This window comes from Pistacia vera, unplaced genomic scaffold, assembly GCF_008641045.1.
Source record: "Pistacia vera cultivar Batoury unplaced genomic scaffold, PisVer_v2 Contig524, whole genome shotgun sequence".
NCBI classification, from domain to species: Eukaryota; Viridiplantae; Streptophyta; class Magnoliopsida; order Sapindales; family Anacardiaceae; genus Pistacia; species Pistacia vera.
In genome coordinates, this window is record NW_022196362.1 from 541131 (window position 1) to 556459 (window position 15329).

At 33.9% G+C, this 15329-nt stretch overlaps 1 pseudogene; it reads right to left on the reverse strand.

Annotated features, from left to right (window-relative positions):
• Positions 1-863: 863 nt before the first annotated feature.
• Positions 864-13840, reverse strand: LOC116106841 (annotated as a pseudogene).
• Positions 13841-15329: the final 1489 nt, after the last annotated feature.

Here is a 15329-nt window from a genome sequence, read left to right on the forward strand (position 1 = left end):
GTAGACTAATTAAGATATATATAAATTGATCCAAACACTTCAATTATAAAAAAAAAAAATTACAGTTATGTAATGGTAAATTAAATGTGTCAATTTGTTTCTCATTAATAGGAACATAGAATAAGAAACCTGAGGAATTTCCCTCTACCTATAAAGAATTGGGCAGAATTTCCTTCAAAGAATTTACTATCTGTTATATAATACCCAATCTACAACCTAATTTGGCCAAACATTCATCAACAAAAACCATGATTGTTAAGAGCCCCCGCAATGCCGGAACTAAAACCATCTAATTATAGTTATATGTATCTTTTTTTTTTTTGGTAAAAAAAAAAAATTTACGGGGTTTTGAGCAATTGATTAGTATTTCCTTGTTTGTGGTTGTTGGTTGAAGGAAATGGGGCCTGTCCCAGTCTCCAGCATGTGCAATGTGTGTGGATATGAGACACTATGCAACACTCACCACATAGTACAACAGAGAAGCCCTGGACGACAAATCATCCTTTTGTTTTCAGTCAGTTTCAGACTTTCAATACCTGTGAAAATGGCCACCAAGATGCTCATGGAAACCTATCTCAGAAGAAATTGCAAAGTTTTTCAGATAAGATCAAGGGATGTTAATCTTCATGAGAAACTTTTGCTATGTTAATCTTTTCTGGCTAATGTCACAATGAACCCGACTGATTTTACCTCCCTTTCTTGGAACAATTCTTCTATGCATCCAATACACCTACAACTGCCCAACAAGGGAGTCCACATCATACACGCATGCTGACATGGCACACCTTCATTGGGTGTTTGTAAATGTATAGGATGCACAGAAGAAGAATCTCAGTAGTCCATGCTATATGAACATACAGAAATGACAGACTATTAAAAGGGCCCAAAATCATAGAACTGGAAAAGCGAATTCGACAGACAAATCTCTCATTGTTCTTGAAGATTTCACAATCTACTACACAGACAGGTACATAAATCACTCGCAGAGAGACATATTTTACCAGATACAAGATGCATAAGAGGTGTGCTAAAGAAGACCCTCTTTCCCTAATCAGAGATGCTATTATTCGATATATCAGACATCATGGATAATAAAAGTCTAGGTAGTCTCTAGTTATTGGTTGATAGATACTTAGATATAACATATTGACCACTACTATCATCTGGCAAGCTTCTCACTTGACATACTTGGCAAACCACTCCAGAATGTTCTGATGAGCTTCATCTGCACACTTCACAGCTTCTGCATCTTCTACATTGTATCGCACCGTCCATCCATGCGAAACTTTCGGGAATATTTTCACAAAAGCATCAACCTGACAAAAATCAATTTGACCATTAGAACAAACATTCAATATCCTAAATCAAATGGTTCAATGTCGTTGGTCTCTACAAAATACAATATGGCCATGAAAGACAAGGCAAAAGTCAAAAAAGAGGAAGTTTAGGAAAGTGATTCAACCACTGGTCTGTCCCCACAACGAGCTAAGGACAAAGCAATTAATTTTGCTATGCAGTTGGAATTAGATTTTTGCTAAGATGAGTGACAAATCATTAACATTACTACCATACAAATGTGAGACAATAAAAGAAACATTTCAACAAAACATAGTATTTTTATTTAATCACAATTATCATCTATCACTATTACAAAATTTGAAGATATGCCATCAATAACCATTACCGACCCAACAAGGCACACAATCATCATCAAATCCTCATGAGCTACTGTCTCATTATTTTAAACCTAAGATGACATCGTATCTCCAAATATGAACCACGTTATGTAAAGAAACATAACAGGAGAAGCCTAACAGATAATACAACATAACCAAAAATCTGTGCTTTTGGTTTAATTCTGTTACCTAAACAAAGAAAATACACTTTCAAATTAGACAAATTAGGACAAAGCATCTTCTTACCTCAGGTTTAGCAGTTAGGATCTCTTCACTGTTTCCAAGAGAGGGTGGAGAAAGGTGATCAATCTCAGTCCCAGTACAGCAATGGGAACCTCAACCACTGAGTATCACAAACATATGATTAATTAAACCAAAATGAAACATTAATGATTAACAGAGTGGTCCCAGTGAAACCCACCCCAAGTTAGCTGAGAATGAATAAGCAATTAACAAAGAATATATCCAGAATATCTCAGAATTCATACCCTGATATCGTCAGGAGTGACAAATGAGGATGACACAGACAGCAGCTTTGATAAATTCACCCTTGCAGTTGAACTACGACTTTAGCTGAGAAAAAAAGTAGTATTATCAGCTCAATCAATATTGCATGTATTACAGTGACAATATTGATATAAAGAATATGATATGATACTATCAAAAAAGTAAAATAAAAGAGTAATCTACATACCCAAAATTCACTTACCAATGACTGTCATCTTATTGGCATTGTCATTCATTCACAAATCATCAATTCATTTACATCTAACACCACAAATTACAAACTTTTGGGATGGGAATTTTGGGATGTGTAGTATTATTGAAAAAAAACAAATTAGTAAGGCAAAAGATCTAATCTTACCGCCCAGCAGAAGCCTACAGCCCCAATTGCAGTATACCTTTACTCTTAAGGTTTGAATTACTGGCTTTGCATCATCAAACCCTTATCCTATTAAAAACAATAAATGGCTCAGCCACTTAAAAGCTGACATGGTGCATTATTAACAACTCCACAGAGACATCAGAACTATGAATTTAGGCATGATAGTGACCGGTGGAGTACAGCAGGCAGTTTGGCTTAGTACAGAAATAACAATTAATACAAATAAGGCAGCTGAATCAATCTAGGAGCTACATGGAAATTCTAGATGGACCTAAAAAATTAATCCCGAGATATCAATGAAGCAAAACGACTCTTTGTAACAGAAATTGATTAAATAAACAAGTTCATGTATCAAAATTCAGAACCAACTTCCATGATCTTTTAACCAAGTTGTATAGGTCTTTCAGGATTAACTACATAGGATCTCCATAAAAGAAGTCAGGAACTGCCACATAGAATCCAGCAGCTGCAATCTTGTCTGCAAGCTTTCTTTATTGCACAAAGATCAGGCATTAGCTCCCAGAAGTGTAGTAATAAATGGACACACACACAACACATATCCATATGTACATACCAAACCACAGTAATGTTAAGCCACTGTTATTCTCATATATTGGACTGACTTAACAGTTTATTTTTGAAAAATTAATTTATCGAATTACAAAAGTGGGGAATCTACATTTTAGGGACTGATCACAAGTCTTCTTCTGTAAATGAACGGAGTTGCAAGCAACAGTAACAGTTATCCAAAGAGTCAAGTGAAGGGCAAAGGAAGCGATTGGGTAAACCATGGGACCTATTTATTTCAAAAGATAACATCTGGTGGTCAAAGCTTCTTCCCATTTCAAACAATCATTAGTCTCTCAGACACTACAGGCTAAAATATTCGCATACCATCTTGTACTGAATGACATGAGCTACACAATCTTAATACTATGTTCAAGTTTCAGGGTAAGTGGCATTGCTTGCACACCAGAGCATTGATAATTAGGCACCATTGGATGTCAGGTAAGGCTTTATAATGTCAATAGGTTGAGCCTCAAATATTAAGTTCAGATGATCAAACAACATTGTATCTACATGAGTCTCTGAAGTCTACAGTTTCACAAACACTAAGGCATGAAAACAAAAACCTAAGTGGAACTCAACAAAATTACAATACGGAGATAGATCTGATATTGACAATATAATGCAGGAAGATATAAACAATTCAACCACTTGACTGCCTATTCTACATTGTCATAGGACAGCCGATTTAGAGGCCCATAAATGAAAGAAAAAAAAAAAAAAAAAAAAATTAGTTGTCTAAAGTATAAAGGAAGTCCGATAGGAGGGGGCTTAGCCCAACTTTGAAAGTCATAGCCAGATCCTCTAGCTGTTGAAGAACAATGTTTAAAAACTAAAAAATATGGTATTCAACATGAATACAGTACTTGACAGAACATGAACCAATTGAGCCATGGAAATGCGCGCCTTAAATCTCTCTACTATTATTATGGTTGCCCTAAAGTAGTTTCCTCTTCGTCTAGACCATCAAACATCCTAATTTCTTCTCATCACCATCAATTATAAATAAAAAATAAAGCCATAATTTAAGCATCACTAGTTAACAAGAACATGTTCAATGGTTGAGCTAGGGTCTAGACTCTAGAATTAACAAATCTATTACAATCTGCTATAGGAAGCAAAACAAACATAAAGAAGAAAAGGGAAAAACCATCTAGAAACATTTATCATGTTAAATACTGCAAACACACTATTAGCTGAGAAGACAGAAATGAGAGAAACCACACCTCAAGTTTGGAGTTCAATCCTGCAGGATCAAGTCAAGACGGTATTATTAGAAAATGTAGCAAACAGGAAAAGAAAATAGTAAACAATAGTATATATCGAAAAGAAAGTAAACTATAATCAATAAAAAAGCAAGCCCTGGCTCTACAGGATACCCAACAAAATTTCCACTAGAGAACAAAAAACTACCAGAACCTACATCAATTGCAACACACAAGCAGCCTAAATGATAAATTGAAGTGAAAAAACACTAAACAAAGAGAACCGTTTAACCATTTCGAATTCACAAAAGAAAACCGATAAAAACATCAATCAATAAATACTAGTCACAAACACACCAGATGATGTATTGGTTGAACCGAAACAGCCCACTTCATAAATTGAACTAAAAATTAAATTGCAAACAACCCACTTGATAAATCGAAGCAACGGTGTGAATAGAACATGAAAATTTTGACTTAAAGTGTGTAAAAAAGAGTTTGGACCATAAACGTCAGAAATAAGAATAACTCCAAGCTTGGAGTGGGTAGAGCCAGTGACATAAGTGCTAAGTCCACCAAGCTTCTCAACATGGCCGACTCCACTGCCTGGGTTCAAGTTTGGGGATTCGCACAACATGAGGACTGCCATTGTTTTTTCACCTGGAACTGTAATCAAAACACTCCGAACCACAACTAGCAGGAGACTCTTAACCAACTATTAACAAATCGGTAGAATTATAAAGTCTTGCATCATCTCTGACATCACCATCATTTAACTCCCCTAATAAAATTACCCTAACTAAAATCAGATAAGTTGTTCTAGAACATTCTATTAGATATTTACGATTGTTTGATGAAAAAGGCATGGCTAACGGCTTAGTTTGATCCTTTGACGGAAGGAACAATTCTTGTCTGGTCCATGCCACTATCTTATTTAATCTTATATGTATATATTTTTTTATGAATTTTCATTTTCATAACACCTGCTCTTTGACTGAAATTATAATTATTAATGGCTTCATCTCATTCTCAGGGCTAGACACCAAACTGAGAGATATCATAAACATCCTAACTGCCCAACATAGTTAAATTATCAAAGTTGCGTAGCGATTGTCCTTGTACCTTGAAAAGAAGAGAACTTAGAAGAGGACAGATGAAAGGGAGTAAAAGTTAAAGAATGTTCCTTTCTTTCTTGGGCCAACCCATAAGGACATTGTCTTATATCTTTATGTTTTATCGCTTCTTTATGCTGGTTTCCCAGGACCACAAAATCCTGCCGCTGCTAATTTAGATGCCTCAATATATATAAAAGAGTAAAACGACATGTTTCCACCAAGGTTTATTGAAATCCAAGAGTGGTACACATGGTTTCATAAATTCCAGATTTCCACCCTTAAATGGATGTCGTTAGTGACGACATAGGGGCATACGTTTTTTACAAAATTACCCTTAGACCTTCTCCTTCTTCATTCCCCTTCTCTTCGCGGCCATTCAAAACCCACCCCATCCCTAACCACCACCAAAGCCTTTTTTTTCTTCTACCCATTCTATTTTTTCTTCCTCTTTTCTTCTCCTCCTCTCCTCTTCCTCTCTTTTCTTCTTTTCTTGCTCCTCCTTCTTTCTTCTTCCCTTTTCTCCTTGTCGGAATAAGCTCCGAGGCGGCTGGATTTGTGGCGGTTTGTGGTGGTTTTTGGGTGGGTTTGTGGCTGACTTTGTGGGGGTTTTTGGGTGGGTTTGTGGTTGTTTTTGGATGGATTTATAGCTGGGTTTGTGGTGGTTTTTGGGTGGGTTTGTGACTGAATTTGTGAGTGATTTGATGTTGGATTTTGGGTGGTTTTGAGGTGAACTTGTGAGCGATTGGTGGTGGATTTTGGGTGGGTTTGTGGCTGAATTTGTGAGTGATTTGGTGGTGGATTTTGGGTAGGTTTGTGACTGAATTTGTGAGTGATTTGGTGTGGTTTTTGGGTTGGTTTGCTACTGATTGTGATTTGTTGGTGTGGTTTTTGTGTGGGTTGTGGCTGATTGTTGAGTGTTTGGTGGTGGTTTTGGATGGGTTTGTGGCTGGATTTATGAGTGATTGGTGATGGTTTTTGGGTTGGTTTTGTCACTGAATGTGTATATGATTTGGCGGTGGGCTTTTGGGGTTTAGAGGGATTGTGAGGTGGTGGTAGAGTGGAAAGGTGGTGGGACTTGGGGGGTTTCGGCCATAATGGTGTTGAAAGGTGGTGGTGAATGGTGATGGCTAGATGGTGGTGGTGATGGTGATGTGGGATTTCGCCAGAATCAGACGGGTGGGCCTGAATGGCAACCGTTTTGAGATGAAGGAAAAAGAAGAAGATGGGAGGGGGAGGCAAGATGAAGAGGAAATGGGAAGGGAAAAGAGAAAATACAATTTAGCCTGACGGATAAAATAAAGGAAACGGTGTCCATTGTAAGGTGGAATCTGGAATTTATGAACATACCACTCTAGGATTTCATATAACTGGGTGGGAACATGTCGTTACTCTATATAAAAGTTGTTTACTTAAGAATAAATCATGCATACTTTTAGTCACGTCCCTGTACAATTCCATTGTTTCTTCTTTTCATACAAATAAGATGCCTCAAAGATTATATCTTAGACAATCCAACTGATCTCTGACTTGTTTCAATCTTTGGAACATGCATTTATTCTTCTAGGTAATGATTTATTTCGTTTTGAATGATGCAATCAATATATATTTGAGTGATGCTATGGATACTAACAGATGGAATAATCTGTGTACAACTAAAGTATAGTATTCGTACTATACGTATAGTACCCGTACTATGTTTAGTAATACACAGATTAGTACCCATTTGTTAGTACAAAGTATTATTTTATATATTTTGCTGTATTTATAATTCTCTGATAGGATTCATAGGAAATCCTTACATCGATTTTGTAAAGCCATACTTGAATGTCATGGATTCTTCTGAAAAATATCATTTCACCAATAATTATGAATCTAATGGTATTCTGAATGATCTTTACAAAATTAATATAAGGACGTCCTATAAAAAATTATTCTATACATATTTACATAGTTTATTTAGTCATTAAAATCTCGGAGTTCTTCGTCCTAAAAAGTTTTACCCTATAGTATCTAAAATATATCTATAATCTGAACAGCCTTATTGGTAGTAAGAATAAACTAAAAGAAAACAAAATTCATTCGAGCAAGTTTGGACCAAGTAAATACGTGCAAGTTTTATATGTATATAGTAGTCTATTTCTCCTTTGGAGAGTTGGTTATTGTATAAGCCCCTCATTTATGCTAATTCAATTAATTTCCCTTAAAACTCTTTTGCACACCAAAATTCACTTGATTTTAATTTTAGATACTTAAAAAACACATTTACTACCATCTCCTAATTTTTTTTTTTTTTTTAAATTCTAATACCTTAATTTGATATGATATCTATTTAATGAATTTTATGATCCGTCCAATCATGGGTTTTACCTTTTTTTTTTTTTCTTCATATTTTTATGTCTTTCGTAATGGAATTGACTATTGACATTCATTAGTCCGCAAAAACTAACAAATTGGAAGAATTCATGATAATATTCTATAGCCTTAATTGGTTAAAGAAATAAATGTATTATATTTATGTGCACCCTTTTAAATAGTATTTCAGGTATAGGAACTAACATAACTTGTGACTCATCTTAAAATTATTTATTGATAAATGTAACATTCCCCATTTCCACACAATTTATGATTAAGGAAATATAAATACAATAAATTATCATGTTTATGTTATTGTGGTTTGTTGAATATATAAACTATACTTACATAATAATTCATATTTATTCGCCCCTATAAATATAAATAATTGCATTTGGCCGTTGTCATGCATCTCATCTAAACTTTTGAACTCTGAGGCACGACAGTTACATCCGTGAGGCAGGTTCTGATGCAAATTATACTCAAAAGTGATGGCTCAATCATGCACCATAGTCGAAAATCCTAACCCATATGTATTTCTAATTTTTTTTCTTTTCTAAATTAAGAAATTTTTTGAGTTATCCATTTTTCTAGACAAGGTAATTTGCCAATTTTAATGTAGAGTAAACTACATATTCCCACCCGAGGTTTGGCGAAATCCTAAGTTAGTATCCTTGGTTACATTTAGTCTAGATTTTCACTCTTAAAGTGATGAAAAATTATTTAATGAAACAATAAAGGAGTAAGTTGATCATTTTGCAAGAACGACAAACGTTAGCAAATGCCGCCTCTAACAGTGCACATTAGCAAACGTCGCCCCCGACATTTTTCACCCTTTTCCGGCGGTTCTTCCACCCAAAATCACCTTTGTCACCACCATTCAAACTCTCATCCCCCTTCTACAAAACCTTACCCTTCATAAACCCTCAATACTCGCCGATTGCCGACCACGACAGTTGGGACATGTGACTTTTTTTGTCGGTTTTTGACCGTTTTGAGCAGTGACAACCCCACCGTTTGACTCCTCGCATCCCCCCTACAAAACTGCTAACCTTCCCAACGACGGCAGCTCACCGTTAGTCGTCCACCACTTTGCCAAAAAACGTGATGAACACGAACCTCTGGATCAGCGAATGTCGACTAAATAGTTGGTGGGGACATAGGGGTTTTATAGAGTTTGAGACATTGGTTGTAGTGGTGGTGTCCAATTGAATTTTTATCGCTGAAATCGTCTGGAATCCGGTAAAGAAAAACGAAACCCTAAACCTAATGGCACTGACGATCGAAGGGGCCCATGAATTGGGAACCAAAGGGGTTTTGGACGATAGGTTATGGGGAAGGTGATAGAGCGTCAGAAACAGCCCAGATCGGACAAAAATCGAAAGGGTGCACAGTCACGAGAGTGTTATTAAAGTAATTTGAAAATAAAATGGTAAGTATAATTCTACTAATTTAGGGGTTAAAACATAATTTATTAATTTAGGGTTAAAGGCATTATAGTAATAGCACCCTTTATAACCTAAAAATTGCTAACAGTATTATTTTAAGGGTGAGAATATAGAATAAATACAATTAAATATACCAACTTAGGATTTTGTCAAACCTCCTTGGAATATGTTGTTTACTCTTTAATTTGAAATTATTCTTCTATAGGCATATCATTTATTCCTACTTATTCGAATGATTCTTAATTTCTAATATAAAATTTCTATGACTAATCACTGGGTTGCTTGGAATCGGCGTTGATGGAATTCCAAAATGCAGTTCAATAATTTATTCAGATTTAAAAAAAAAAAAAAAAAAAAAAATTCAATAGGATGTATCAGGTATGCCGCTGTCTAATCACACTTGATATCTGCAAACCCCAAATATTGATGTGGACGACATGCAGTACTTAGTGCCCGTGTCAATCCTTCCTAGCTAAGATTTTTCTAAAAAACTATAATAAATTAATATGTAGTGCTATAGATTTTTATGCTCTATAGAGGAGATGGAATCATAAGATGAAGTGTGAATTAATCAACAAATCATTATAATTAAAGAATAACTTTTGTGTTGAGGAATGAATGAATAACTTCTGGATTGGGAAGAAAAACAAGTTTTAGCTGAAAAGTGTGAAACTTAAGAAAGACTGGGAATTTTCTAGAGAAATGAATAAATTACAGGTAGACACAACTCAAATAATAGAGCTGCTTTTAACAAGACTCAAATATGGTTTCTCAGAATTACAAGTTAACCCTTAAGTTCTACAAACTCTCCCACCACAAAATCCTGCCGCTGCTAATTTAGATCGCTCAATAATATAAAGTGTTTACTTAGAATAATCATGCTATACTTTTAGTCAACTTCTCTAGTACCATTCAATTGTTTCTTTCTTTTCTATACAATAAGATAGCCTCAAAGATATATCTTAGAACAATCCAACTGGACCTCTGACTAGTTTCAATCTTTTCGTACATGCATTCTACGGGATGTTTGTCTAAGCTTATAAGCTGGTCAACTAGCTTATAACTCTAAATTAAGCTGATCTGTTTGTTTATATTTTTTTGAGCTTATAAGTTGAGCTTATAAGCAAAAAAAAAAAAAATATTAGGTAACTGATTTATTTCGTTTTGAATATGATGCATAACTATATATTTTGCTGTATTTTAGTAATTCTCTGATAGGAACATCCTACATTGATTTTGTAAAGACCATACTTAATGTCATTGGATTCTTCTGAAAATATCATTTCATCCAATATATGAATCTAATGGTATTCAAAATGATCCTTACAAAATTAATATAAGGATGTCCTTACTGAAAAATAATTCCATATATATTTACATAGTTTATTTAGTCATCAAAATCTCGGAGTCTTTGTCCAAAAAAAGTTTAATACCTTAATCATCATAATAATCTATAATCCTGAATTGCCTTATTGGTAGTAAGAATACACTAAAAGAAAACAAAATTCAGATCCTAAACGGAACTTTAACTGAATTTTTTTTTTTTTTTTTTTTTTTTTTTGGATTCATTCCAACCATCTAAATGTAAGTTCATTTTTTTGAAAAAAAAAATCAAGATAATTGTTAAATATGTACTTTAATATTTGAAATAAGATTTGTACATTTAAGGTGTCTTTCACTTTAATATGTATATCTTCTAATTGAAGTTTTTCCTTTCATTATCTCATTCTTGATTTGCTAGAATCATCTTGTGTTTTACTTCTCTACAAATCACTACTCCTTAAAATAATTGAACGATATAATTCATTCGAGCAGGTTTGGACCCAAGTAAAATCTGCAAGTTTATACTGTATATAGTTAGTCATTTCTCCTTTGGAGAGTTGGTTTTGTATAAGCCCCTCTATTTATGCTAATTTAATTAATTTCCCTTAAACTCTTTTGCACCACCAAAATTCACTTGATTTTATCTTTTAGATCTTAAAAAGACACTTTTACTACCAATCTCCAAATTTTTTTTTTTTTTTTTTGAAATTCTAATACCTTAATTGATATGAAATCTATTTAATGAATTTTATGATCCTGTCCATAATCATGGGTTTTCACCTTTTTTTTCTATTATTTTTATGTCTTTCTGTAATTGGAATTAACTATTGACATCTCTTAGTCAGCAAAACATAACAATTGGAAGAATTCATGATAATATTTCTATAGCCTTAATTGGTAAAGAAATAATGTATAATATATTATGTGCACCCTGTTAAATATTATTCTCAGTTTATAGGAACTAACATACTTGTGACATCATCTTAAAATTATTTATTGATAATGTAACATCCCCATTTCCAACACAATTTATCGATTAAGAATATATAACAATAAATTATCATGTTTTTGTTATTGTGTTATGTTGAATATATAAACTATACTTACATAATATTCATATTTATTCGCCACCATAAATATAAATAATTGCATTTGGCCTTGTTCATGCATCCTCCAACTTTGAGAAACTCTGAGGCACGACAAATATTTCCGTGAGGCAGGTTCTGAAACAAATTTATACTCAAAAGTGATGCTCAAATCATGCACCATAGTGAAAGTTCCGTTTAACAGTTTCATTTTTGAAAAATTAATTTATCGAATTACAAAAGTGGGGCAATCTACATTTTAGGGACTGATCACAAGTCTTCTTCTGTAAATGAACGGAGTTGCAAGCAACAGTAACAGTTAATCAAAATGAGTCAAGTGAAGGGCAAAGGAAGCGATTGGGTAAACCATGGGACCTATTTATTTCAAAAGATAACATCTGGTGGTCAAAAGCTTTCTTCCCATTTCAAACAATCATTAGTCTCTCAGACACTACAGCGCTAAAATACTTCGCATACCATCTTGTACTGAATGACATGAGCTACACAATCTTAATACTATGTTCAAGTTTCAGGGTAAGTGGCATTGCACTTTGCACACCAGAGCATTGATATATTAGGCACCATTGGATGTCAGGTAAGGCTTTATAATGTCAATAGGTTGAGCCTCAAATATTAAGTTCAGATGATCAAACAACATTGTCATCTACATGAGTCTCTGAAGTCTACAGTTTCACAAACACTAAGGCAATGAAAACAAAAACCTAAGTGGAACTCAACAAAATTACAATACGGAGATAGCTACTTGATTATTGACCAATATAATGCAGGAAGATATAAACAATTCAACCACTTGACTGCCTATTCTACAATTGTCATAGGACAGCCGATTTAGAGGCCCATAAATGAAAGAAAAAAAAAAAAAAAGAAATTAGATTGTCTAAAGTATAAAGGAAGTCCGATAAGGAGGTTAGCTTAGCCCAACTTTGCAAAGTCATAGCCAGATTCCTCTAGCTGTTGAAGAACAATGTTTAAAAACTAAAAAATATATGTTATTCAACATGAATACAGTACTTGACAGAACATGAACCAATTGAGCCATGGAAATGCAGCCTTACATCTCTCTACTATTATTATGGTTGCCCTAAAGTAGTTTCCTCTTCGTCTAGACCATCATAAACATCCTAATTTCTTCTCATCACCATCAAATTATAAATAAAATTAAAGCACATACATTTAAGCTTCCACTAGTTAACAAGAACATGTTACAATGGTTGAGCTAGGGTCTAGACTCTAGAATTAACAAATCTATTACAATCTGCTAATAGGAAGCAATAACAAACATAAAGAAGAAAAGGGAAAAACCATCTAGAACAGTTTATCATGTTAAATACTGCAAACACAACTATTAGCTGCAGAAGACAGAAATGAGAGTAAACCACACCTCAAGTTTGGAGCTTCATATCCTGCAGGATCAAGTCAAGACAGGTATTATTAGAAAATTGTAGCAAACAGGAAAAAAGAAAATAGTAAACATAATAGTATATAATCGAAAAGAAAGTAAACTATAATCAATAAAAAAGCAAGACCCTGGCTCTACATGGATAACCCAACAAAAATTTCCAACTAGAGAACAAACAACTACCAGAACCTACATCAATTGATCAAACACAAGCAGCCTAAATGATAAATTGAAGTGAAAAAACACTAAACAAAGAGAACCGTTTAACCATTTCGAATTCAGCAAAAGAAAACCGATAAAAATCCATCAAAAAAATCAAATAAATACTAGTCACAAACACACCAGATGATGTATTGGTTGAACGCAAACAGCCCACTTCATAAATTGAACTAAAAATTAAATTGCAAACAACCCACTTGATAAATCGAAGCAACGGTGTGAATAGAACATGAAAATTTTGACTTAAAAGTGTAAAAAAGAGTTGGGTACCATAAACGTCAGAAATAAGAATAACTCCAAGCTTGGAGTGGGTAGAGCCAGTGACATAAGTGCTAAGTCCACCAAGCTTCTCAACATGGCCGACTCCACTGCCTGGGTTCAAGTTTGGAGGATTCGCACAACATTGAGGACCTGCCATTGTTTTTTCACCTGGAACTGTAATCAAAACACTCCGAACCACAACTAGCAGGAGACTCTTAACCAACTATATAACAAATCGGTAGTCAATTATAAAGTCTTGCATCATCTCTGACATCACCATCATTTAACTCCCCTAATAAATATTACCCTTAACTAAAATCAGATAAGTTCGTTCTAGAACATTCTATTAGATATTTACGATTGTTTTGATGAAAAAGGCATGGCTAACGGCTTAGTTTGATCCTTTGACGGAAGGGGAACAATTCTTGTCTGGTCCATGCCACTATCTTATTTAATCTTATATGTATATATTTTTTTATGAATTTTCATTTTCATAACACCTGCTCTTTGACTGAAATTATATTAAATTATTAATGGCTTCATCTCATTCTCAGGGCTAGACAGCCAAACTGAGAGATATCATAGAACATCCTAACTGCCCAACATAGTTAAATTTATCAAAGTTGCGTAGCGCATTGTCCTTGTACCTTGAAAAGAAGAGAACTTTAGAAGAGGACAGATGAAAGGGTAGTAAAGGTTAAAGAATGTTCCATTTCTTTCTTGGGCCAACCCATAAAGGACACTTGTCTTATATCTTTATTGTTTTATCGCTTCTTTATGCTGGTTTCCCAGGACCACAAAATCCTGCCGCTGCTAATTTAGATCGCTCAATATATATAAAAGTTGTTTACTTGAGAATAAATCATGCTATACTTTTAGTCAACGTCTCTAGTACAATTCCATTGTTTCTTTCTTTTCTATACAAATAAGATAGCCTCAAAGATTATATCTTAGAACAATCCAACTGTATCTCTGACTTGTTTCAATCTTTGGAACATGCATTTTATTCTTCTAGGTAACTGATTTATTTCGTTTTGAATATGATGCAATACATATATATTTGAGTGATGCTATGGATACTAACAGATGGATACTAATCTGTGTACTAACTAAAGTATAGTATTCGTACTATACGTATAGTACCCGTACTATGCTTTAGTTAATACACAGATTAGTACCCATTTGTTAGTACCCAAAGTATTATTCTATATATTTTGCTGTATTTTAGTAATTCTCTGATAGGAACATCCTTACATTGATTTTGTAAAGACCATACTTGAATGTCATTGGATTCTTCTGAAAAATATCATTTCATCCAATAATTATGAATCTAATGGTATTCTAGAATGATCTTTACAAAATTAATATAAGGACGTCCTTACTAAAAAATTATTCTATACATATTTACATAGTTTATTTAGTCATCAAAATCTCGGAGTCTTTGTCCTAAAAAAAGTTTAATACCTTACAATACTCATAAATATATCTATAATCCTGAATTGCCTTATTGGTAGTAAGAATACACTAAAAGAAAACAAAATTCATTCGAGCAAGTTTGGACCCAAGTAAATACGTGCAAGTTTTATATTGTATATAGTTAGTCTATTTCTCCTTTGGAGAGTTGGTTATTGTATAAGCCCCTCCATTTATGCTAATTCAATTAATTTCCCTTAAAACTCTTTTGCACACCAAAATTCACTTGATTTTATCTTTTAGATACTTAAAAAGACAACATTTTACTACCAATCTCCTAATTTTTTTTTTTTTTTTAA